Raw genomic sequence first — 26,265 nt, forward strand, 5'->3', positions numbered from 1 at the left:
AGAATTTCTCACACTTAAAAACAGTACATCTGATACCAGTCAACCCCTGAAACTGCTTTTGAATGACATTTTAGATTGTACTGCCCTTAATTAATATACAGCTTCATTTATTTGGGCTTTCTTAGATTTGGGAGGCCCTGGCCCTAGCACTGGCTTTAGTGTAGCTACTTTAGCAACGAAGACTACTTTTTTTAAAATTAATTTATTATTATTATTATACTTTAAGTTCTAGGGTACATGTGCATAACGTGCAGGTTTGTTACATATGTATACTTGTGCCATGTTGCTGTGCTGCACCCATCAACTCGTCATTTACATCAGGTATAACTCCCAATGCAATCCCTCCCCCCCCCCCCATGATAGGTCCCGGTGTGTGATGTTCCCCTTCCCGAGTCCAAGTGATCTCATTGTTCAGTTCCCACGTATGAGTGAGAACATGCGGTGTTTGGTTTTCTGTTCTTGTGATAGTGCAGAAATAACTCTTTGAAAGATTGACAGTTCGAAGGCTTTGTTTATGATGAGACCTTCACATTTATTGATTGTTACCAAGTTAGCACCATGCAGAGACCTTCTCCAAGGGTATTCAATTGCAATGGCCAGAAATGGAAAGGGCAATGTTCAGCTCGAACTTTGCAGGCGAAACCTTGCATCAGCTTACATATATATGTTCAGTCAGCTCTCTGAAATTCATGTTTGAAGTTTTTCTAACAAGATGGCCTTTATTTTACAGGTCCTTTGCTGCCAGCATGATATCATATTTATAATATGTGGAGGAGAGAGAGCTCACCATGCTCAGGTAAAGGGATGGTGTGTGTACCATAAATAACAAGCAGGTTGGTTGTCACCATATGGGAAGGGATGTAGTTTAATTATACCTCTGGCATCATTCTCTAATGTGCATCTTCGTTATATCTGGGGTTCAGAGGGCCTGTGGCAGAAGATCTCAGTGAACTAACATGCATTTGGGGGAGCATTTACAAAGTACCTACAACAGGGCCTCTAAACAGCCAGCAAGGAAATAGGACTGGTCACTTGAAATCTCTTTCCAGCTTCTACACAGGTTACATAAAGGTACTACCATTGTTCATCTTTATCACCTTATCATGAAGGCTTTATCTTTCAACATTTATGTAAATACATGAATATTGAAGACTCCTAATTAAAGTCTTATCTCTGTCCCCTTATCTAAAGTTATCCTTCTAAATTTCCTTTGCATTTTCTTTTGAAATAAGTGCATGTCTCACAATTTGATTTGCCCAAACAGGTCACTGAGATTAATTTTCCATTAACCTTTATTGCTTCTGTTTCTTTCTAATCATCTTCTTAGAGGATTAAACAGTCCCCATTGGGTTAGTCTCTCCTTAGGATATGAGCCATCTTTTTCTTTGATGCCCTTTATAGAACTGATGTGGATGATGGTGATCTATTGCCCGACCGAACCTGGACCCATTAACTGAGCCAAAGCTTCCTTAGGTAGACCCACGCTAGGAGTTCTGATGACCATGGCAATTTTGTTATTGGGCTTGCTTCTTTTGTGACCTGGTCTGTATTAGTTTCATCTGACTGCCTTAACAAAGCGCCACAAACTGGCTGGCTTACACAATAGAAACCTATTGTTTCACAGTTCTGGATTCTAGAAGTCCAAAGTCCAGGTGTCAGCAGGGTTGGTTCCTTCTAGGCCGTGAGGGAAAATCTGTCCCAGGCCTTTCTACCTTCTGGCAGCCTTGGGCATTCCTTGACTTATAGATGGCATTCTCCCTGTGTCTTTCCACTGACTTCCCTACATGTGTGTCTGTGTTTATGTCCAGGTTTCCTTTTTGTAAGGACACCAGTCATATTGGATTAGGGCTCACCCTAATGACCTTAACTTAACTCAATAATCTGCAAGGAGTCTTTCTAAAAATGTCACATTCATATGTATGAGGGATTTAGATCGTAGCACCTTTTTGAGGTACATAATTCAGCCGACAGCACTATGTGGGTACAGGCATACCTCATTTTATTTCACTTGGTTTTGTTGAGCTTTGCAGATACTATGTTTTTTTACAAATTGAAGGTTTGTGGCAACCCTGCATCCAGCAAGTCTATCAGCACCATTTTCCAACAGCACATGCTCACACTGTGTTCCTGTATCAACACTGTTTTAGCAATAAAGGATTTCTAAATTAAGGTGTGTTCATTGTTTTTTAGATAAAATGCTATTGCACACTTAATAGAGTATAGTATAGTGTAAACATAACTGGCAAACCAAAAAGTTTGTGTGACTTGCTTTATTGTAATGGTCTGGAACCGAGTCTGTAATATATTCAAGGCATGCTTGAAATGAATTCCTCTAGATACCCCTAAAGCTTCTAGCATGGTGCCTGCTGCTTAATATTTGTTGAATTAGTGAATGGCAAGGACCATAAAGGCCATGGCCAAATTTAATTTGACAAAGCCAAGTGCAGTGACCAGAGGTGGGCAGGTATTATGCTGGCATTTGTCCTCAGGGAACTGTTGCCTTCAGGATAGTTCAGGCTAAACAACCTCATAAATGAGATAAGAGTTTTCCTTTAAAAGTAGTAGCCAGTGGGGTTTGTATAAAATATAGCCCTTTGTGTGAGCTGCTACTGCTGTCTCTGTTGGCGTCGCAGGTTGAACTGCCAATTTACATGCTGCCTCTATCAGTACATCAAGATATCTTTCCAGGTAATTCAATACCATTTAAATCATACTTAGCCAGGCTATTCTTTCTTTCCAGCTGCATCGCTTTGCACTTATTAAATTTAACGTTCTGTTCTCTGGCTTTAATCTCTAAATGCTATCCTGAAATAGATCTGCCCTAATCGTGTCTTCTTCCTTCTTTATGCTTCCTTAGCTCAACATTATTACAAGTTATCTTTTGAGTGTTCAGATTTGGGTGTTGATAAATTATTAGGATACTGGTCTCAAGGTAGCACTTAAATGATCTGTTCTTGAGAGATGCTTATTTGGGAAACCCTTTATTTCCTCTTGGGGCAGTGCTTTCTAGCCATGTCTACTGTTACTTCCAGGAAAGGATTACCTTTTTAATAGCAAAATGGAGCCTCCTGCTGAGATGAGTGAAAGTCCAGGGGCAGATCTCCTCCTAGGAGTGAGGTAGGCATCTTTAGGAGCCCTGCAAATTCACTTAAGCCCCTGGATTAGTGCTGCGTGGAGCTGCTGCAAGCAGGCAGGCCAATGTCTAGAGATAGACTGTGTGGGTCAGGCCCAGGCCTCCAGGAACTCTGAGCTGCAGGCAGGGTGGAATCATTTACTTACAAGCTTTTCCAGCCCCACAGGAGCTTTTGTGTTCCTGGGGGTGGGGCTGCAGGCTGTCCCATGGCCAACTGATAGCATTGGCTTAGACAGCAGTGGATTTATAAGATGATGACAGGCAGCAGAAAATGAAAATGAAAATGAAAATTCATTTTAGCATGTTTCACACTGACATTAGTCCTAAGAAAACTGGTAAATCAAACAGCAAATATTTATGGCATGTGTGATGCATGTAGGCACAGTTCTACCAAATGCCAGGTACAGATGTATAACTTCATCCTGTGTCTCCCTTGCTTACTTTACTTTTCCATTTTATGCAAGAGCTTACTACCTTTGATTAGAGGTCTCCCATAACTTTTCATGTGAACTCTCCTAGTGTGGCTTGTGGGCGTGTCTATAGGGTTTCATTAAAATTGAAACCGTTAATTCGTTTTGGTTATACAGTGATCAAACAGAGTGATGGTGAGCCAGCCCTTGCTGGCTGCAGGTAGGGCCTGGTGAGCGATTATATTCTGGTAATTCAGCTGTTCCAGAATAGCCAGTGAAGTACTCTGCAGTGTGCACTACAATAATTATAATATCCCAATAAGTCTTATTTTAATAATTAAGTTATCTTATGTGTACCTAACACTTCTCTATTATTAAAGAGAAAATAATCCAGAAATAAAACCTCGGGTGCCTTGAACATGGAAAACGAGTTTTATTATTGTTGCTTTGTCTTTACTCCATTTTGCATTCTCTCATTTCACTCATCTTACATTTCTGAAAACTCAGCTATAAGATTCTCATGGACTTGATAATAATTTGCTAACTTGTTAAACTCTGATTTAAAAAGGGGCAAATGAGAAAAATGATTCTGATGTCCTTTTAGTTAATAATTAACATGGTAAGTTTTTCTTAGATCTCTGACATTAGAATGTAATTATTATATTATGGAAAGTATTTTAATTAAACAAATTATACTTCAAGATTCTGTCAACATTTTTCAGAAAATTTTTGTACACAAGTCAATTAAAATAGGAATCTTAATATCTGCTTTCTGTAGGATCTTCTGCCTCTCCCTCTGACAGTTCCTTCTTTGTTTCATTTAAATCATGAGTTTATGTTAAGTGCTTATGAGCTGGTAATATAAAAGTGATGAAGAAGAGCAGTGGCTTTTGGCAGGGAACTCAGAAGCTTGAAATTCTCTTTCATCTACATTTAGTTACCACTAAACTGTCAAATTTCTGTAATTCTTTGATATTTTTACTTTCCTTTTTTTAAATCTACGATTATTCTTTCCAAGAATTTCTTACCTTTTTCTTGCTTGTTCATATGACCACTCTGTTTGGTTTGTTCATTTGTTGTTTATTCGTTCGTTCGTTCATTCATTCATTCATTCATTCATTCATTCATGTAGTACCCTTTTGACATGTACCAAAAATTGTTCTGGGCATAGTATCAAGTATATTATAATTTATATGGGAGATAGCAATGATTTTTGCATGAGTATGATAGAGCTATAAAACTAAGTATACTTTTTATATAGGAAACAGAGCAACTAAATTGGCTTGGGACAATTAGGAAATACTTTATAGAGAAGATTGTATTTGAATGGAAATTGATAGGAAATGAGTGGTAGAGAGAGAACATTCTAAAGGAAACAGAGGGGAGATTAGCAGAGAGGTTTGAGGAGGCAGGGCAAGTTTGTGTATTCCATGCTGTTTAGGTATTGCTGGAGCATAAAGTGTGAAGAGGGATATAGGGCTGGATGAGACTCTATAGGAAGGCAGAAATCAAATCTTGAAGGTCCTTTGACACGTTGTTGAGCCTTCTTTTGTATGTCTTCAGTTCATCCTGCTCCTTGCAGGGAGAATGGCTGTATGAAAGAGTGCTTATATCCTGCCAAACTCTTCCTTTATGACCCTTGTCCTGGTCTCACTGCTTCCAAAGGGAAGTCAAGCATTTTCTCTCTTTAATTTACTCCATTGAATCATTTCCTCCACTAGATTTGCCTGCTTTGCTTTTCACACAGAATTTGTTACTTTCTCAGATTCCATTTTCAAAATCCTCCTTTAAGACCTCACTGAAATTCATATCCTTTGTGAAAACTTTTCTCTACTCATGAATGATTTTACCTCTTGTGAATTCCAGAACTTTGAACAGACTGCATATTGCAATCTTCGCATGCTTCTCATATGTCACAAGTTATTTTTATAACATTCTTAGACTATCCACATGTTGAAGGGAAGGGCATTCTACCTATCATGTATCCTATGTATGCTGGAAGTGCAGCTTCTTGCATGTATTAATAGTAGACATTGCATGGATGTTTGTTAAAATGGTAGAGGAAAACAGAGTTCCTTTAATTTGAAAGGCTGCTACAGAGGTAGAACTGAGGGATTGATTAATTGTCATCTGGAAGGAGTATAGTTAACATAATGTCCAGATGAAACTCTTAGAGGAAGAATAATTGTCAGTGAAGGTAGAAGGATTACATTAAACAAAAGGCAGAAATATGTACAGAAAAAGATGCAATTTGAAAATCTGTTAAACTGCCCAAAGGTTTAGACATGGGAAGAAGATACTTAGAAAGCCATTCAGCATGTGTGATTGTCTTTGACAGTGAGTGACAAATGGAATAACCGGGAAAAGCACCTATATTGCATGAAGATGCTCTGCATTATTAAATAAAATGGCCTCTGGAAAACTTGATTCAATTTAAGACTTCTCAGTTGCAGATCTGGAGACAATCACAAATTCAGAAATATATTTATGAAACTCTGTTGCCACTGAGCTCAAAAGACCGTAATCCTATTACTTGTGATTTTGAAAAGGGTAAACATGAAAAACTGAAAAGAGTTATTGATTAAAGGAGTAATATGAACAGGAATAATGGAATTAAAGTAATTGAGGCAATATTGGGCCTAATGGACCTTGTTCTCCTAATGCGTTTCTTCTGCTTTTGTATTGAGTTGGCCCCAAAGTCGATAGGACTATGTGCACAGAAAGAGAAGGACATGATGGAAGAATTAGTATTGCTGTCTATAAAAAAAAAAATCAATCTGTTGTTCTTACAGAAGAACATCAATCAGTCTGTGAAATCAATTAACTGGAATTTTTTACATTTGGCTTCTAAGATAATGAGACAAATGATGAGAAAAGACTGTATGCCTTGCATATAGTAGATACTCAGTATATGTTTCTTGAATTGAAAACCAAATGATATCATGGATTTAATTTAAAAACTGCTTCAGTGTAAGTCCTTTTATCAGTCCTAATTCAGTCCCATTTCTTTTACTGGGCTGCCTATATCTGTAGTACTGTAAATGTAGATTCCTCATTTTTATTGATTCTTGCTCTGAAGTGCGTTCTCTCACATTTTTACTGCCAAGGAGTCCAGGCCAGCTTCACATGACTTTGGATCTCTGTATTATTTAGTGTCTTAACTGTTTTCTGTGACCAGACTTCCTGCCCTATACAGTATTGGCAGATTACATTTTTTGAAATATCATTTTAACAACATTACTCTCTATTCAGAAAACGTCAATGTCTCTTTGTTGTCTACAAAATTGTGGGCTCATTGTACTTTAGAGTTCATTCCCCACTGCTTGACTTTGAAAGCATGTGTGTTCAGACTTGTCCAGACACCCGTCCATACTTAACTTCTACCAGCCTCCTGCCCAGACCCTATGGGGAAGACAGATCCGTCTCTTCATTCTGTCATCCCATTTTGCAGTGCACACAGTGTTCTGCATTGGATCCTTCCTCCCATATCTATATCCATCCAACTAAAGTCAGTTCTGCTCCAGGCAATATAGTCCTTAAAGCTGCACATTATCAAAAGCTGTGCTACAAAGACAATTATTTCAGGGGCATAAATAGTGTTGGGGACTTGAGGGTTGCGGGGGCACAATAAACAGAGTTGTTTTACCTGAAGTTATTTAAATAATAATGGTATTTTCTATCTCTGTAAAAGTATAACTTTAAAACCTGAATATCACGAAAAAATGCATTTTGTTGTATCTCTTTTTATAAGATTGTAGTGAACTAAGCTGATATTTAAAAAAATTGTTTCAACATCTTAATGATCCACTATTGTGAGAAATGGAGAATAAAGACCTTAGCAGCTATGTTGTAAGCAAAGGAGCTTTTTTTTTTTTCCCCTTATGCCAGGAGTCCTAGTATGCATAAAATAAATCATATTCCCCAGTCAATTGATCACTTTATACCTAATACACATTATGCAAGCTCTGCAGAAGAAATACCTGTAACACTTATTGTTCCAAATGGAGTTTAAGGTGCTTTTTCCTCCACGATTTTGTTTTTTAGCATTCTTCCTTGCCTGGTGATTTTTCTCTCTGAATACTCTCTTTTAGGTTAATTATCAATTCAAGGACCTCTTTAATCATTCATCTTTTTGAGAACTTTTAGAGACTGTTTTGAAATAGAGACATATTTTTATTTCCCACAATGTCTAATACCTTGTTAGAGCAGTGATATAGCTTATAAGAGCATGCAGTTATTAAATTCAGTTTCATCTAAATCCAAAAATTGCTATTTTCTCTACTTCCTGTTCCTCCTGAACATTGGGCCTTGGCTTAATGTTTTTGGGGGAACAAAAAAGAGTAATCGCCACTTCAATGTCAATGCAAAAGGGTAAAGACTGACTGATAGTTTTCAGATTAAGGATAAATACATGTGTTAGTTCCTGACCCTTCTTGAAACTTCATTAAAATGATGTTTAAGGGATTTTTATTTTAAAAGGCACACACCCATGAGACCAAAGAAATAGGGCAACAGTTACAGCATTTTGGGGTTTGGGATATAGATGGATGAGTGCTAACTTACTTAGCAGACCTGAGAAAGTGAAGTTTTAACCTGGCAGAGGAGAAAGGGAAAAGGTAACCCAAATTATACTGATGAACCCTGCAAAAACTCAGGAACAAGAACCCCTGGAGCGGAGAGTGAAGATACAGTTGAGAAGTATTGGCTGAAAGTTCAGATCTGCTTCCTAACTTTATACAAGGAGGAAACTGCTCCTCTATTCCAGTGGAGGGATGAAGATTATGTTTTCTATAGAGATAGTAAAACAGAAGGTTTCTGGATTGAGAAGTATCAGGAAAGGTTAAAAGTGGTATAATATGGTCCTGAAATCAGATGGATTGTGGATTACACTGATTTTCCAAATCCCAAGAATGACAATACCTTCTGTTCTCTGTTCCTTAGCCTACAGGCAGCTAAGGATACCTTTCCTGCAGGAAGCTCCAGGAAACATCCCTGGGACTCTAACCTAAAAAAAGAACTCAGGGATACTGATATCAGAGATTCCCTCAAGGAAGGGCCTAGCCAGAACAATTCTAAAATAAATCCTTTATCAACAACCAACCACACTCCCAACCTTTCTGTGGACCTTCTAGTGCCCTGCCCTTAAAGATCACAGACAGCCAAGGGTCGTGAGACATTTAAGGAAATGTCTGATATCATGAGAGACAAAAACTAAAGCATGCAAACAAAAAAAAGCAACTTGGAGGAAACAACCTTAATAGGAAGAATAAATCTATTTATTTATTTATTTTTTATTTTATTTTATTTTTAAGACAGGGTTTCACTCTGTCGTCCAGGCTGGAGTGCAGTGGCGTGATCTCGGCTCGCCGCAATCTCTGCCTCCCAAGCTCAAGCGATTCTCCCACCTCAGCCTCCCTAGTAGCTGGGATTACAGGCGCGTGCCACTACCACCTGGCTAATTTTTGTATTTTTAGTAGAGACGGGGTTTCACCATGTTGGCCAGGCTGGTCTTGAACTCCTGGCCTCAAATGATCCACCCGCCTCTGCCTCCCAAAATGCTGGGATTACAGATGTGAGCCACAGCGCTCGGCCAGAAGAATAAATCTGAAAAAAGAAATCATTGGTATCTCCAGACAGATAAGGCATGATATTATCACCATGAAACACAACAAGATTTATAAGGGTTAGGAGGTGAAATTAAGGAAAATTTCCAGAAAACGTAGTAAAAAGAGAAAGAATAGAAAATAACATAGAAAAAATAAGAAGCTTAGAGGATTGGTTCATACATCCAAAAATAGTACACCAGATTGACAGAATATAGAAAATAGAGGATAGAAAACCATCAAAGGAATAATTCAACAAAATTTCTCAAAAACAGAAGTGTCCTGATTAAAAGGGAATAGCAATAGATGATCATGAAACTTTATAACACTAGAATGTGGTCCAATAAATGACATGGTAAACTAATAAAAAGAAAGACCTGGTATCCCAGAGATGGGACCAACACAAGAGTGAGGTGAAAAGAATTCACAGGTGATGGTAAAAGAGATCTCAGCAGCTGTGCGCTGGGCTAGTGATCAACTGATCTGAATTGCAGTAAGTAGAGGGGTTCAGGAGAGAGTTCTTCAAGATGGTAAAATTGATTGAACATCTAATGTGTTTGTGCTGAGAGGGGATTTACAGATCTTGGGGAGGCTTTGAGGATAGCATCATGATAAGTACATAAGAAATTAACACAAATGAAATATAACAATGATTAATTCCGAGGAAGACAAAAAGGAAGAAAATGAGATATAATCATAGAACACTACATGATTCTAAGAATGTAAATATGGATATTGAACACAACCAGAATTATTCTCAGAGGATGGGAACATGAGGCATGCGTGTGTGTGGTAACAAACCTAACCCTCATCTTCCTCATTGGGAGGTCAATCAGTAATACCTGAAATTGAAAACCTAAGAGTAGTAAGAGAAACATGTTATTTAAATCAGTGCAAATAAATTTTCGTCTTTAGTATGGCATGCCTAGAAGATGATACTGGATAAGGTAGGAAGCTGGAGACATTCATTTGTAGAATATTAAGTAGATATAAAACTTCAAATAAAATATTTTCAGATTTTTCAATGAAAAACCCGAGCTTGCTTTCATAAACATAACTTTTTATATTTCTTATATGCCTGAAATGGCTGAACACAATTCTTGATCAATATCTTAATGATTCTCTCTTCAAATTCTTTTTAGTCATTGTCGGTGAGATATTACACAAGTAGTGATTTTTAAAAAAACAAGCCATTTCACCACCATTTCATATTCTATAAAGTTAAAGTTATCTTTAAAAACCTTAATAGTTTTAGCTTTCTTCTTTGCTAGACAAATGCAATCCTCTGATAATTCCAACAGATTTCCAATTCAACTAATTTTTTTCCTATGAAGTAATTAAAAATAATAATGAGGCCCGAATTTATAAAGTGTGTGTTTATTGTTAGAGCAGTCACTCCACAGGTAGCTTGGATGCTGGTAAAAGAGGGCATTTGACTCAACTGGAAAGAAATACCTGGTATGTATAGACAGAATTTGGGGGGCTATCACTTGTAGCTTTGCCTACCAGGCCTTTCTGCCCACACCTTTCTAGAGCTCCACTTTCAACCAGCTGTGCTTTCTATACCTGGAATGAAACCTTCTCCAGCGGCTACATGGACTGCTTCTGCACAAAATGAAGGGGTGCTTTCTGCAGACACGTGGGTGTCCATGGATGTTTCTAGTGCCTGTCAGCAGAGCCATGAGGACTATGCCTTTGTACCTTGAGGAAGCTGATGGCCAGGTGTGATCTGCCCTGGCACCTGCTACCTCAGAACCCCACCTGATTCCCTGAGGCTGAGAGACATCCATACCTCATTGCATACCTGGGATCAATTCTTTGCAAAATAGTGTGCCAGCACCTACCAGTTGGGAAGCTCTGATGTCCACATGTGGAAACAAATTCCAAAATAATTACTTAAAGAATTGAAAGCAGTTATCTCTGGGCCTAGTCCTATTTAACAGTTGAGACTATATTATGAATAAATTGGTTTAAATAAAAACTAATTTTTAAAAATCTCTTGTGTAGTCTTATTGGATCTTCCAGACCTTTTGCCCTCTCAAAACATTGGACAGAGCTGCTTTCAACTTTGTTTTTATGAGATGAGACGACAAAATATATACAACTGTGGACTATGGTCTACTTCTTAAATGCAGAGGCTAGTTTGTGGATTATCCACATGCCATATTTTACCCCAAGGATTAAGATAAAAGGAATATAAATCTGAAGATAGCAAGCTTCATTTTTTAATACAAGGAAAAAGAGAAGTTGAAATTCATGATAAATATAGATTGTGTTTTGAAACTTTAATTGATTATTTTCCTGTTGTCCCTTTAACATGTTCCTGGGGAAGTTTGTAATAATGATTTAGGAGAAGAGGTGGGAAACTGATAAATTAGCTGGAAAAAAATGGAAAGGCACTTCAGAATACATAGCAGAGAATACAGTTCTTTCACAGAGGGTACTGAGAGTGTGGTCTATTTGGTGCCCTCCAGATTCAAGGCTGAAATTGGAAACAATGGTGCTTTAATTTGCTGCATAGTTAATGGGCCTGCTGATTTGTTCTCATTTTTTAGTCCTATAATATGTCCTTAAAACCCTCTCAAGGGTTCATACTTTTAGCTTGAGGTCTCTACCCCTCATTTTTCCTTTTGTTCTCTAAACACTTACATTGCCTCTTCCTGATTCATCTTCTGAGGGGCTCAGCATAATGTATGGTAGGAATTGAATAATTTGGATGAAGCCTGTGACATGTCTTGATGATGTTAAACCACTCAGAATCCTAGGAAATAGTCCCAGCTTGCATTAGCAGAAGATTAATGCAGGTGATCTTTAAAGTCTTAATTTTAAAAAATTTACATTTTTGCCAGTGATGATTGAAAAACGCTGGCATTCTTTCTGCCCGCGTTACTGATTATAATTACAAATACTTGCAAAAGTACCAGAATGGCATCTCACTGTTCCATAAGCAGCGGACTATTATTTTACTCTTTTAATGGCTATTAAATATTTAAAAAACAACTTTCTAAAAATATATCCATAACTATATGTAACATGGGCATAAATCACAATGGGAAATATATTCTGAAACACATGCATAATAATACTTGCTTGGATAAGTTTATATGTCTAATTCACCAAGAAGAAATTTAAATTTTTGAGAGGTTTCTTATTTGAGATATCATTATGAGAAAAGGCAAAGCTAAGGGTCTTTTGGATGAGGTCAAGACAGTGATTACTCACAGTTACTACTGTTTTGCCCCAGGATATTCTGAATGTGAGCCCAAACCTTATTATCCCCGAATCAGGAGTGGTGGAAAACCATGGTGAACTAGTTATTTGGAAGGAGGAATCAAGGAAACCACCAGCTCTTGAACTTTTCCAGAACTGGAACATATTAAGGGGAGAGGTAATGAGAGCAAAGAGTTTGTCCTGCTATGTGGAGAACAGAGAGGGTACAGTGAGCCTTGGAGAGCAAGGGAGTATGGGGAGCGGTGGGGCAGGTTGCAGACCACAGGGAGGAAGAGGAGCATCAAGGGAGTCAGCTGTGGACTTGTAGATCTGGGGTTGAAATTTGATTCAAGAAGAAACATTTGGAACATTTGGCAACAAGTGACATGATCAACATGACATTTGGGTAGATGATTGTTGCTGTGTTATAAAATAGCTCAGAGAGGAGGAAGACAGTTGGTGCATGCTAAGAAGGACTGCAGAAGAGTGAGAAGGAGAAGGAATTGGACTTGATGACAGCGCTGATAGAGAAGACAGAAGAAAAAGATAAGTTATAGACAGTGTAAGTCAAGGCTGGATTGCTGTCTTGGAGAACAATTCCCATATTTAACAGTCAAAAAAAAAAACAAAAAGCAAAGTGACCAGAAGATTATCCAGCAAATGTCCAAATGCCTTGTGTAACAGGTCAGTTCTTTTCCCACCTTACAAGTCATGGAACAGTGGACATGGAACAGTTTGTGAAACATAGAACTTTGCTAAACTGATCATTTCTCTTTTGGATGTGCTATGACTGTAGCCCTTGCCCCACCCATTCCCAGAAGATCATCCAGACAGCAATAAATAAGGAGCGTGATAGGAATTAGAGGTCAGGGAAGGAAGCGTAGGTCTGGGGATCATCAGTGAACACAGCAGTGGGGTCTGAGTGTATGGATGAGCGTTCTGTGTCATGGAGTGAAGAAAGGGAGGAACAGAGGTGTGGAAGCAAATGCCGTGAGATGCTTCATGAAAAAGGCCAAGGAACAAAAAGAAACAGAGTGGTTGGAGTGGCATTAAACTCATGGAATTGTTCGATCTAAATTTAAGTGGATACCTGCTTCATTGGAGTAAATGGTCTGATTAGTGTTTTCAGATTATACATAAAAATGAAGGTATAGTTCCATCTCTCAAGACTTAGGACCCACAGAGAATTCACTATATAAATGCAGCAAGCTGAGCCCCAAAACCTTTTGGGCTCAGCCACCAGAAAGATTATCATGAGCCCCTTTTCTTTTACAAATAAAATTCACCCTTATTTGTCTTAGGGTTGACTATGGAAATGCTTTAAATGGATATCAAGAAGGAAATCCTCCAGTAAATTCTGCACTGCAAAGCAGTAGCATTATTTAAACAAAGAATACATTAATTTTTACATTGCAATCAAGATCAACCAGCACGTACACATCCACCAGAATGCATTATAATACTGTGTACTGTTTTAGTTCTACACTGAAAATCCCTTTGAATCCTGTATCAGTGCTCACTAGACAGAATCTGTCTCTCTATATAGTAGATACATAAACATGTATTTATGAGGAGATTTATTTTAAGGAATTGGCTCATGCAAATGTGGGTGCTGGTAAGTCCAAAAATCATAGGGCAGGCCAGCAGTCTGAAAACTCAGGCAAGAGTTGATGTTACAGCCTTGAGTATGAAATGCGTAGGGCAAGTTAGCAGGCTGGAAACTTAGGCAGGATGTCTATGTTACAGTCTTGAGGGAGAACTCCTTCTCTCGAAACTCAGTTTTTGCTCTTAAGGCCTTCAACTGATTAGATGAGGCCCATCCACACGATCAAGGGTGACCTCCTGTAGCTAAAGTCAACTGGTTATAGATGTTAATTCCATCTCTCAAATACTTTTACAGCAACATCTAGACTAGTGTTGGACTAAAGAACTGAGCACTCTAGCCCAGTCAGGTTGACTCAGATGATTTTGCCATCACAAATCTCATATTTTTACTGTAGTAGAAAGAGCAGAGTCAGCTGCATTTTGCTTCATTTCCCTACTGTTGTAATCTTTATAAGGGAGTGAAGATTCTGTTAGTGGTTCAGTGGTGGCATTTTTACTGATACTTTTTTTTCTGTCAGATTGTTAGATAATTTGTTTGAAAAGCTGGGCCATGTTAGCACCTTACCCCTGTGTCCCACATGGTGCCAAATGGTCTTGTCTTCTTTGCCTGGTAAGCAGAGTAGGTATGGGAAATGCAAATTTTCATTGAACAGGGTTATTGACTAAAGTTCTGTAGTGAGGCTGCTCAGCTGACTATGTGACAGTCACAGGGGATGTGGGAGTTAATATTTTCTGGGAAGAATTTTAATGTTAGAATTTACTGTCTTTCGCACATATAAATTTGAAGCCTTAATGTTATGCTCTTCTGGTTATTTGCATTTAATATGCATGCAAATTCACAATATATACTATATGCCAAGAACATAAATTATAAATTGGTACTTTCCCTGGTTGTTAGCAATTTTGGCCGCTTTAAAAATTAATACTTTGAAGAAATATATGTTTTCAAATTTATTTGTAGTATCTTTAGTTTCCAAAGGAAAATATGTAGCACACTCTCAACCAGGAAGGTAGATCTCTGCTCTAACATTCTCTGGATTCAAAAAGTTGTGCATAATGCTAAAGGTTGGAATGTTTTTATTTATCTTTCCTATGAATGGGTTCCAATTAGGTGTTGCAGGTGTTTATTTCCACGAACAATGCTGAGAAATACGTTTCTGTAGCATGAATGCAGCCTACTGCAGTCCAGTATACTTGCGGGTGAGTCTTTTCAGTGATAAACACACACCTCCAGTAGCAGAGCAGCACATTGTACTTCCCAGTGGAAGAAGACCTGCCTGTGCTGCACAACTGAGGGCGGGAGACTCCCAGAGAGGGACTCTGTAGCCTCTCTGCCTGCCATTGAGGCTTGTTGTCTTGGCAGCTAAAACACAGCCATCCATCCTTTCCCCAGGCAGGGAGCTCTAGGCATCCTTGACTTTGCGATGACCTTTTCTCTTCCCCTTTCCAGTCTGTTTAGGGTTCTGCCATGCATCTTCCAGGCAGCTTTGGATTTTCTCTCTCTTGGAAATCTCCAGGCCACCTCCTGGTTTTGTCTTTCTGCTTAGGACAGATGAATGCTCATCACCAGCATCCTGGCTACTCAGCTTGCTTACTTCTTCCTAAGTCCAAAGCAAGGCCTCCCAGACCTTCCTGCCTACTATAAAAGTCAGGTCATCTTGCACTGTGAAACTCTAGAGTGCAGCACTCTCTGCAGGGTGCAAACATTCGTCCTCAACTTCAGCAGTCTGCTCTGGCACACTATTTAGAATCATTTTAAAAACATTCTTCTGTCTGCACTGTACCTCTTTCATGACTTAATCACCCTCCTTCACCTTACTAACTCTATGGACCACTGTATCCTCTGTGTTTCTAAGTTATTTCATCTCATGCAAAATCAGCCCTCTTTAAGTGGTCCAGAGCAAGGGTCCTCAGCTGACAAGTTTTATTGGTGGCACCATCACCATCACCATCACAGTAAATATTATCACTAATTTCTGTGCCAGCATGTTAGCATACTACAAGTAGCTACAGAAAATGGGCCTGTGGACATTGACTCAAAACCTAAGTTAGGGCCTCTGTGTTATTGTGCAGTCTGGTCAAGGGCTCAAGTAGGGATGAGAATCCACCTTGGTTCTGCTCTTCATTTATGTCCTTGGCATGGCTGGATCTGCCAGGATTAACAGGTGACTTCTACCCCTCCACCCCTGACTCCCTTTCCTTCCAAAAAAGTGATCTGTGGATAGTGAAATGGGGCTCAGGCATAGACCTGAAGAGGCATCATTTTCTGTTTCACTTTTGGGCCAAGTAGGCATTATTTACTAATTTGCAACTGGGTACCTTATAGGCTTATAGAAGCCTTCACTTACAGAATAGATATGACAATCAAAAAGATTCAAAGTGAAGTTTTTGTTTGTTTGTTTGTTTGAGATGAAGTTTCACTCTTGTTGCCCAGGCTGCAATGGCGTGATCTTGGCTCACTGCAACCTCTGCCTCCCAGGTTCAAGTGATTCTCCTGCCTCAGCCTCCTGAGTAACTGGGATTACAGGCATGCACCACCACCCCTGGCTAATTTTTGTATTTTTCAGTAGAGATGGGATTTCACCATGTTGGTCAGGTTGGTCTTGAACTCCTGTCCTCAAGAGATCTGCCCGCCTTGGCCTCCCAAAGTGCTAGGATTACAGGCGTGATTTTTTCTTTTTTTTTTTTTTTTTTTTTTTGACAGAGTCTCACTATGTTGCCCAGGGTGGAGTGTAGTGGCATGCTCTCAGCTCACTGCAACCTCCGCCTCCTGGGTCCAAGTGATTCTCCTGCCATAGCCTCCTGAGTAGCTGGGATTACAGGTGCCTGCCACCACACTCAGCTCATTTTTGTATTTTTTAGTAGAGACAGGGTTTTGACATGTTGGCCAGGCTGATCTTGAACTCCTGACCTCAAGTGATCTGCCCGCCTCAGCCTCCCAAAGTGCTGAGATTACAGGCATGAGCCAACATGCCCAGCCTCAAAGTGAAGTCTTTTATTACAAGGAGAAAGTACTAGGTGAGGATAATTTTGTAATCATTATTGCATCCTGGCAAAATTTTCTGCAGTAGTTTCTTCTGCTTCCCTTCCCTCTTCATCCCTGCTCCTCTTCTCCTCCTTCCCTCCCGCTCTTCCTTTTTCTTCCTCTTCTTCCTCCTCTTCTTCCTTTTTAGATAATAATCATAGTAGCTAATAAATGTATAAAATATTCTTACTGGCTCAGAGATGCATTTTTCCTAGGCTTGATTGTATCATTGGAAACTCTAACCACAGAGGTCCCATTTGCTGTGGGTGGAGCAACCTTTTAACTGTCATAGAAACATGGAAGTCACATGCTAGATTTACATAGAACTTAGGGGCTCTGAGTGTAAGAACTGGAGCTTGACTCATTTTTGGCATTCAGACATACACTGATCTCTCTCATGGTTTAGGATTCCCCAAAAGAGGCTGGATCGAGGGATGTGATGGGGTCCCTGAACAAAAGCCATGAGTGACGAAATCTGCTAACGTAGACCAGACTCTGCTAACGTGGACCAGACCAAACTACAGGAGTTTGGTTTTGTTTTGCTTTTGAGACGAGTCTTGCGCTTGTTGCCCAGGCTGGAGTATAGTGGTACAATCTCAGCTAACTACAACTTCCACCTCCCAGGTTCAAGAAATTCTCCTGCCTCTACCTCCCAAGTAACTGGAATTACAGGTGCCCACCACCGCTCCCGGCTGATTTTTGTATTTTTAGTTGAGATGGGGTTTTACCATGTTACCCAGGATGGTCTCGAACTCCTGACCTCAGGTGATCCACCCGCCTTGGCCTCCCAAAGTGTTGGGATTACAGGAGTGAGCCACCACACCCGGCCAAGCTGAGTAGCTGGTTTCAAAGTCCAAGGAGCAGTGGTTCTAGGTACCTCCCTTGACCTAATGAGCCTCCCCTCAATTCCCCCTACTGACAACAGACTCCTGCTCACACAAAATACAAGTATACTATGGCATGAACGATGGCTGTGTCATAAAGCAGGAGTCAGTGAACTATGGCCCTTGAAGAAAATCCAGCCTATGGCCTTCTGGATTGTTTTTACATTTTTAAAGGGTCGTAAAAAGAAAAGAAAAAAAAAGCCAAAAAGAATATGCTACAGAGACAGATGTGGTCTTCAAAAGCTAAAATATTTACTATCTGGCCCTTTGTTGGTAAAGTTTGCCAACCCCTGCCAAGAACTGGTCAGTGATAGCTAGTGGTGTTTCTTGGGCAGCCCTGTTTTGAAAAAGCAAGATGCAAGAGTGGAAATGGCTTCTCTGATGGTGAGGCCTTGAGGTTCCTTCCCTTCCCTCTTCACACCCTTCTTTGTGCTATAGAAGAAGTTGTCTTCCATGAGAATGTTGTCAGAGGTGTTGATGGTGACTGGTGGATGGCAGAGTGATGAAGGCATGTGGAGCAGAGGAAAAGTTGAAGAGAGTAGGAGAGGAGGGTTATCAGGCAGCAGGTGGTAAGTCTGACTGTTAGGGTATCCTGGAGGGAGTAACTGAGGAGAGGGTCCCAGGAAAAGCTCAGACTTGTTAGTCCATTCATGGAGCTCAGAGGATTGGGACTTAGGCTGTTGCCTTAAATACAACATATCTGTAGCACTGGGAGGCCAGGTGACTTTTGGTTTGCACTTGTGTTCTATAGTTTACAAAGTCTTTCTCATTTTGTGAGAACCCCCTGAAGCAGGCAGAGTGTGTGTTACTTTTGACCTCAATTCATAGAGGAAAAAAGGATTGATGCTATGTCAAGGAAATGTCTTCTTCAAGGTCATAGAGTTATTATATGATGAAGTTGTAAATCAAATCTAGATACTCTGGCTTTAAAACCTGAGCCCCATTCTTGGAATCAGTGAATTATCAAAGTGTGAACTCTGCACCTCTCACCCCCAACACAAAAGCCATCTTACTAAATATTGCTTATTTGTAAGGTCATTATATTAATGTATACAACACTAGAAATGGTTAGAGTAGCTCCAGAACTGGATTCATTTTATGCCTCAGGGGTAGCCCCTACTCACACAGGAAGGCATCTATAGAACAAACTAACCAGAGTGTGAAGGTAATTTGTGCTGCCCTGCGTTGTTTGTGTGTATCTGGGAACTCTGGGTTGAGACAGATTACTTGGATGTCCTAGTTTTACTTTTACAGGCAACCTATGAAAGGAGTAATTATGAGAAGTAATTATTGACACTATGACAACCTGAATAAAAATCGAAGTTGTTTGTACTATTTTCCCGTAGATATTAGAGCAAGACACTACAATAAATGAATTGAGTGGCCTGTTTTGTGTGTATATGATTTGGATATCAGAGACCATCATTCCTACATGATGTGACACCTTATTTGCCACCTTCACACTTTGACATTTTTGTTATAACTAAATGTGCAGTGGAGCCAGCTGTGGTCTGCATAGGCTCTAGCACTGTGTCTGGGTCTAACCCTGAGCAATGCATTTGGTTTCGGAGCCAGTGTCGCTGATACAGGCTGCAGCCAGCACAGGGGAATCCATCACAGTAACAGCAATGTAGCCATCACAGGGCATCTAACCACATCCATATTCAGATAAGGAGAACACCGAGTGCTTTCACTGAAAATGATATCCAGGGACTCTGGGATAATGCTGCCTTCACATTGTTCATAAAATATGGTAAAAATAAAGCCTTAAAAGTCTCGCTTGTGAAGAGTGGAGACAGGAAAATTAGAGTAGCAATTCACACAGCGCACTTTTCCTTGGAGTGAGAAGTCATATCAATTTCTCAAAAACGGGTATTTCACCTCTTACAGCATCCATAAGAAGGCTAGGTCAGCCATGAGTTAGTGCCTTATGAACTCACTTGGACCTTTGCTTGGCTGGCAAATGTCATTTCTTAGCCTTCCATCCACCCAAATCTGGGGTTTCTGTTTCTCTAGCTCTGCCCTGTGTGTTCTCTATTTCATCATCTTATTTTATTTTCTTCACAGCACTTTCTACTGTTTGCAGTTATCTAATTTATTAATTGGCTTGCTTAATCTCTCTCTCTCTCAGCTTTGGGTTATAAGCTGCATGGTTGCCGAAGCTGACCGTGGCTCTCTGGTTCACTGTTGTTTTCTGTAGCCCAAAGAACAGTGTCTGGGCTGTGGTAGGTGCTCAGTATGAATCAAAAAGATGAATCAATGAATGAATTGGTGAGTAAATACGTGCTGTCCTCTTGCTTAACCCTACAGAATAGTCCCAGTACTGGGTTATGATCTTTCCCTAGTGGAAGAATCCAGAGATTCTATTGTTGCCCTAACAAATTACCACAAACCCAGTGGCTCAGACAACACAGATTTATAGTTTCAACAGTTCTGCAGGTCAGAAGTCTAACACAGTTCTCCCTGGACTCAAATCAAAGTGTCAGCATGGCTGCATTCCTTAATGGAGACTTTGGGGGAGATCCATGTTCTTGCCTTTTCCAGTTTCTACAGGTCACACACATTCCTTGGTTGTGATCCCTTTCCATCTTCAAAGCCAGAAATGGTGGGTCGAGACCTTCTCATGCTGCCATCTCTCTGATTCTCTGTAGCTGAAAAAGGTTCTCCGTTTTTAAGGACTGATGTGATTAGATTGAGTTTACTTGGATAATACAGGATAATCTCCCATCTCCAGGTCATTAATCGTAATCACATCCACAGAATCTATTTTGCCATACAAGGTAACATATTCACGGGTTCCAGGAGATAGACCCTGGACATCTTTGGGGGTTTGGTGGTAGTCAGCATTCTGCCTGTCACGTGGATTTACTCACAAAGGGGGTATAGGGATAGTCAAGCCCAAAGCCTCATTTCTCTTCCAGAATATATATTGCAAAACAGAGAGGCTTCCCAAGTCATTTATTCATTCCACAAGAAATATTTGTGGAACTTATCACGCTCTTCTTGATAATTTGGTTCCTTATGGCAGAGTGAGCCTAGATTGCTGTTTTGTGGGGTTGGATATGGAAACCCTGGGGAAGTTCACCTGAATTCCTAACCCAAGCCTGACAATCAGAAATTGGACTTCTAACCAGAAAGGGATCGGTGTGTCTAAAAGGGACTCAAAGCAGTTGTAGCAGTAGCAATGGTGGTGTCAGATACAGTAATTTATTTATTTTATTCAATCTTTATAATAATCCTGTAATAGAAGCACTGTTATTCTCCCCATTTTACAGATGATGAAACTAAGGCACATAAAGGTTAAATAAATTGCCTAAGTAACTGAGCCAGGAGTGACTAGCTAATGAGTGAATGAGACAGGACTTAAAATCTCAGACAATCTAGCTCTTGATTGTGCTCCCTAACCACTGCACTTCCCTGCCCCTTACGAGGCCCGTTAGAGAGTGGCCAAAGAAGCCTCTGAGAGGGCCAGAGTGAGTGCTGAGGCCATCTATTGGCCTCCTTGGTTTTGTGAAGTAGAGAGAACATGGAATGGTCAGAAGCTTCTGCTTCCTTGGTTACCAGATCTGGGCCTGGATCAAGCCACTTCAATTCATTGAGCCTCTGTGAAGAGAAAATAGAAATTCTGCTTGTCTGCATCTCTAGTGTGGGAGAAGGATAAAACGATTATTGAGACGTGCTCTGTAAACGTTGCCCATTACTATCCACATGTCTAAATGATGAGGCGAGGAAGGAAAGTGAGTACGATCACCTCAGTGCCCCAAGAATCCATCTGGCTTTTGTCCCCCTGGGGTAAACTGGAGAGCATGATTGAGACATGAAATCTTCCTGTATCCTCTGTGAGAGAGGGTGATTGATGACAGGGATGTACAGGTTGGCCTGTGACAGCGTGTAATCAATCAGGGCATGAGAAGGATAGCTTGTCTTTGGTGTACAGATGAGGATTCTAATAACCCAACAGTGACCACCAGAAGGAAAAGCCTCCTGTGCTTGTCTTCACTTCCTTCATTTTAGTAGCAGCAGAGTCGTCAGGCAATCCCAAGAATTTCATGTATGAAGATGGTATTCCTTAGTTTTGTCCTAATTGCATGAGCATAAGTGACAACTGTGAGTTCTAGGCTTCGGAGGGAGGAGTAAAAATGTACCTTGGAGTTAGCCAACATCTGCAAACACTTATTTAAATAATCAATCATACAGAGCTGTCAAGAGCAGTGAGGGATCTGAGATTTTACCCTGCCTGTGAGGTGACAAGTTAGCCTGCCTGTTTCATACATGCTGGCAGAAGACACGAAACTCCTGGATCAGATATAAAGGATGTTATTTATGCACATAAAGGCACATCAGGCAGCATGGGCTACAAGCTCTCATCTTGGTTCCCCTTGAGGGGAAACTCCCTTGGGGGCAATGCAGAGGGGGCCCAGGTGGTTACTTCATGCCTGTTGGGTGTTGGGTCTGTGTCACAACTGAGGAACATAGAGTTTAGGAAATAACCAGTCTTATAAACTGTTTCTGGCACACTTGCCCAACCTTTGCCCTGGAGGAAGGCATTATGTTTATAACTCTTGCCAGAAAACAAAATTATCCTGTGTCCTGGAGGAGGAAGACATAATCTTTATCCTCCCAGGCTGCTTGCTTTACAAACATCCTTGAATAGTAGTCTGAGACAAAAGGTACCAAGGGTAGAGAATTCTATTGTCTCCCAATAGAAACTAGTGCATAATTAGCTAAATTTCTAATAATGACCATAAAAGGTGTTTTCTAAATATGTAAAATTTTACAAGTGAATTTATATAATCTGAATTCTGAGAAGGAGAATTATTTTCTAATTCTTTTCACTTACCAAGTTCTACTAAATAATTTGGAATAGGGATTCCACCAAACTTGTTGCTTAAATACTCAATTTCCATGGAGTTCAGAACTTCCAATGAATTGGTAATTAATTGGTTTTTTAATGAAAGATTGTTAACATAGAATGTGCAAAGGGCATATGATTGATTGTCTCTTTAATCACCTTTGGTTGCAGTAGTAAACGAAAGTATACATTTTATACTTTGACAATGGATGATACCAATTGAATCTTATTAAAGACTTGTGGCTGAGTGCAGTGGCTCATGCCTGTAATCCCAGTACTTGGTAGGCTCTAGTGGGAGGATCACTTGAGGCCAAGAATTCTAGACCAGGCTGGGCTGGGCAACATAGTGAGTGAGACCTTACTTCTCTTTAAAAAAAAAAAAAAATTAACTGGACATCATGGCATGCACCTGTAGTTCCAGCTACTCAGAGGGAGGCTGAGGCAGGAGGATCACTTGAGCTTCAGGTATTAGAAACTGCCGTGAGTGATGATTACACCACTGCACTCTAGCCTGGGTACAGAGTGAAACCCTTCTCTAAATAAATAAATAAATAAATAAATATTTTTGGCTAAGAAAAACACACACTTTTCTTTGATTTCCATCATAATTGTTAGCAAAATTCTTAATGGGAAAGTTATTACTTGATACATGTTTCTCTATATTTGATTTTTAAAATTACTTAATTTCCAAAATATGTTATCTTTAGTTATGGTTAATATTACAGACCTATCACCGCCTACCCAGTGTGTGGTCAGTGACAAATTGAACCCAAATAACTTGTATAATCTATGAGATAACCAAACCCCGAATATGTTTTTTAGGCTTAAACTTGGTATAAGACCCGAAAGGTGCTGTAAATGTTGGAAGAGCAAGGACCCACGTTGTGCCTGGGGTGGTGCGGTACTGTGAACGTGGCTTTAAAGGCAGCTGAATCTGGATTGAACTCCAACTGCCAATTCCTAATTCTGCAATTCAACTAAAATATATGAGCCTCAGTTTTCTCACCTATAAATTGTATATAATGATCACTACATAATAGGATAGTTATACAGTACACATGAAATAAGTTATTTGAAGCTGCTCCATTCCTTTAAAAATGTAAAGAGAATATTGAAGTCAGTTCAGGACCATCATAAAGTTTTTTTTGATTACTTTCAGCTTGGATGAATCTTTAAATTCTTAGTTAAATTCCTTCGCTAAAGCATTCACTTATTGTCTATTATTTTTCTAGTTATCTAGGTGCATTGGGGAATTAAAGTCATCATTTAAAAATCATCCCATGGATATCAAAAGCTCATAAATTGTTAGATGCTAATGAGAAAGTCAAGAATCTGCTTCAACTTGTAATTGTAGGCGTTACACAGAGCTATCTAGGGAAATGCAAGGGTTGGTTTAAATTCCCAGAATAAAATACTTTGTAGATTTCAAAATATGTCACTCACTCTAAAATTAATTATTTACCAGCCACTCACATACTAATCAAGGTTGAAAGTATGAAAGACCACAGGAAAGAATGGATGGTTACCTTTCTATTACAAATGCTTATATTAAGAAATAATGATAGCTCACGTGTGTGTGATGCCCTCAGTTTTATGGGAAATCAGGAACTGAATATTTTAAAACTAATTACAATTAATTAAGATGACTAAAAGAGCAATGGCAGTTTGGGATTCTATTTTTACCAAATTAATCTCTCCAATGAAAAGTAGGAGAGTGACTTTACACTTGACAAACAACTTAAAAGCTTTGCAATGGGAATGGAATGAGAAAGCACAATGAGCAGAAGAATATTTACTGAAATTCTGTACTCCTTAAAATAAGTAGCTACTGTATTTTTCATATAAAGGTAGACATGACTGAAGAGGTAGGGAGATGGGGAGAGGAAAGTTAATGTGTTTCAGCAGATGGAATGATGGAAGATAAATGCCTTCTCTTGGTATGCAATCTTGATTTGCTGCTACGATGTAGAAAATAGCACTATATCACAGTGCCAGCTTACATAGATATATATTTATGTATATATGGATATTTATATGTATGTGCATGTGTATATGTGTGTGTGTATGTGTGCGTGTGTATATATATATATATATATATATAGACATCCAGGATGTCTTCAGATTATATATAAAATGTTAAGGGCTTTACTTAGTGGAGATTGGGTTAAATATTTACTTCTTGCTAAGTATTACCATATGCCTAAACTTTTAAAGTAGTAGCTATTCCAAAGGAAGAAAACAAACTAAACAATTGGGAGGATATGTCAAATCTAGTTTCAATTGGTAGTTCATGGAGATAACTGGATAACGCTGATATTACTTCCCTGTTGTCCAACTCATATTAAATAGCCATCTGTCATGAATGGCCAGGGTGCTGTGCTGGATCTGTCATGACTAAACTGATCATGATCATTAGCCTGTCTTCTCAGTTCATTCACAGCCAGGAGGTAGACGGTGGGGGAACACAAACACTATGTACCCACCCTCAGTCCTTGGCATCCAATGTAAGAGGTGAAGTTTCTGAATCTAATCCCTGCCCTTGAGGACCTTATAATATGCTAGGGAAGTTTGCACATTGGTGAGACAGGACAGTTGTAACTATGTAAATCAATTGATAACAATTTTTCTTTATAAATAAAAAATGTTTTGAGTTAATTTTTATAAGTAATATTTTCCCCACATAATTGTAGTTGTTTTACTTTGAAAGACAGTGAAATAACTTTTTCTTCCTCTTAGTTTTCTACTTGTATTTTTCCTTACATTGGACTGTATGATCATGGACAGAAATATTAATATTTCACGCCTTTCAGTACAAACATAGCTGTAGTATAAATCAGGAAGTAGAATATCAGCTTAAGTGAAGGAATTTCAAATTCTGAGCTCTATTAGGCAGGAAAATGGATATTCCAATGAATAGAGTAGTCGACGCTATAGCATGTTATCTGCACAAAGCTGTAGGGTCAGCATTTTTTAGATAGTATCATGGATGAGTAGTTAATTAAGTAAAGGAATCCAATCCCAGCGGAATCTTGGGGGAAATGAAGTCTATATGTTCCTCTCCTTGAACATGGGGGCAAATTGGTCTTTGATTCTATTGAAGCCATCTCTTGGGTGCTTCTGCCTAAATTCTGCTTCTGTTACTTCGAAAATCCTTTTTGTTGAAATGACCTTAGTGTCAGTGACACCTATCGGCTAAATTTAATTGCTTTTCTAAAAATACTGTCCTTTTTTCCCAAGAATTACTTCAATTCACAATTAATTAAAGCATAACATGTTGAAAACTTTCTTGTTTAAGCTCTTCCTATTCTTCACCTTATTGATTAATTTATTTATTACCAATGACCAACTCAGTGTGGGTAGTATTTTTTTCAGCTTCCAGCTCCCAGCTTTCTTTCTTGATATGATTGAATTTTGAGATATTCAAAGCAAGCAGACCATAAAGAGAGACAGATAAAACTGAACCTGGGTGTTCGTATGTGTGTGTGATTGTGTGTTGGAGGGTTATTATCCCTTTTTAAAGAACTACTTATAGGATGGTGGCAG

The 26,265-nt window shown here is 39.3% G+C and overlaps 1 protein-coding gene across 12 annotated transcripts in view; it reads left to right on the plus strand.

Moving 5' to 3' along the window:
* The first annotated feature begins 730 nt into the window (after positions 1 to 730).
* LOC105491716 (ecto-NOX disulfide-thiol exchanger 1) overlaps positions 731 to 26,265 on the plus strand; it is a 468,515-nt gene continuing 442,980 nt past the window's right edge. For 3 of the 12 annotated variants that reach the window (XM_011758338.3, XM_011758340.3, XM_011758341.3), the window contains exon 1: positions 20,008 to 21,607. The gene's annotated coding sequence lies outside the window, so the exon portion shown is untranslated. Of the gene's footprint in view, positions 797 to 19,354; positions 21,608 to 26,265 lie in introns of those variants that run through there. The other 9 variants (XM_024796026.2, XM_011758342.2, XM_011758343.2 and 6 more) reach the window with 8 other exon arrangements.

This window comes from Macaca nemestrina, chromosome 16 (assembly GCF_043159975.1).
Source record: "Macaca nemestrina isolate mMacNem1 chromosome 16, mMacNem.hap1, whole genome shotgun sequence".
In the NCBI taxonomy this organism is placed as follows: Eukaryota; Metazoa; Chordata; class Mammalia; order Primates; family Cercopithecidae; genus Macaca; species Macaca nemestrina.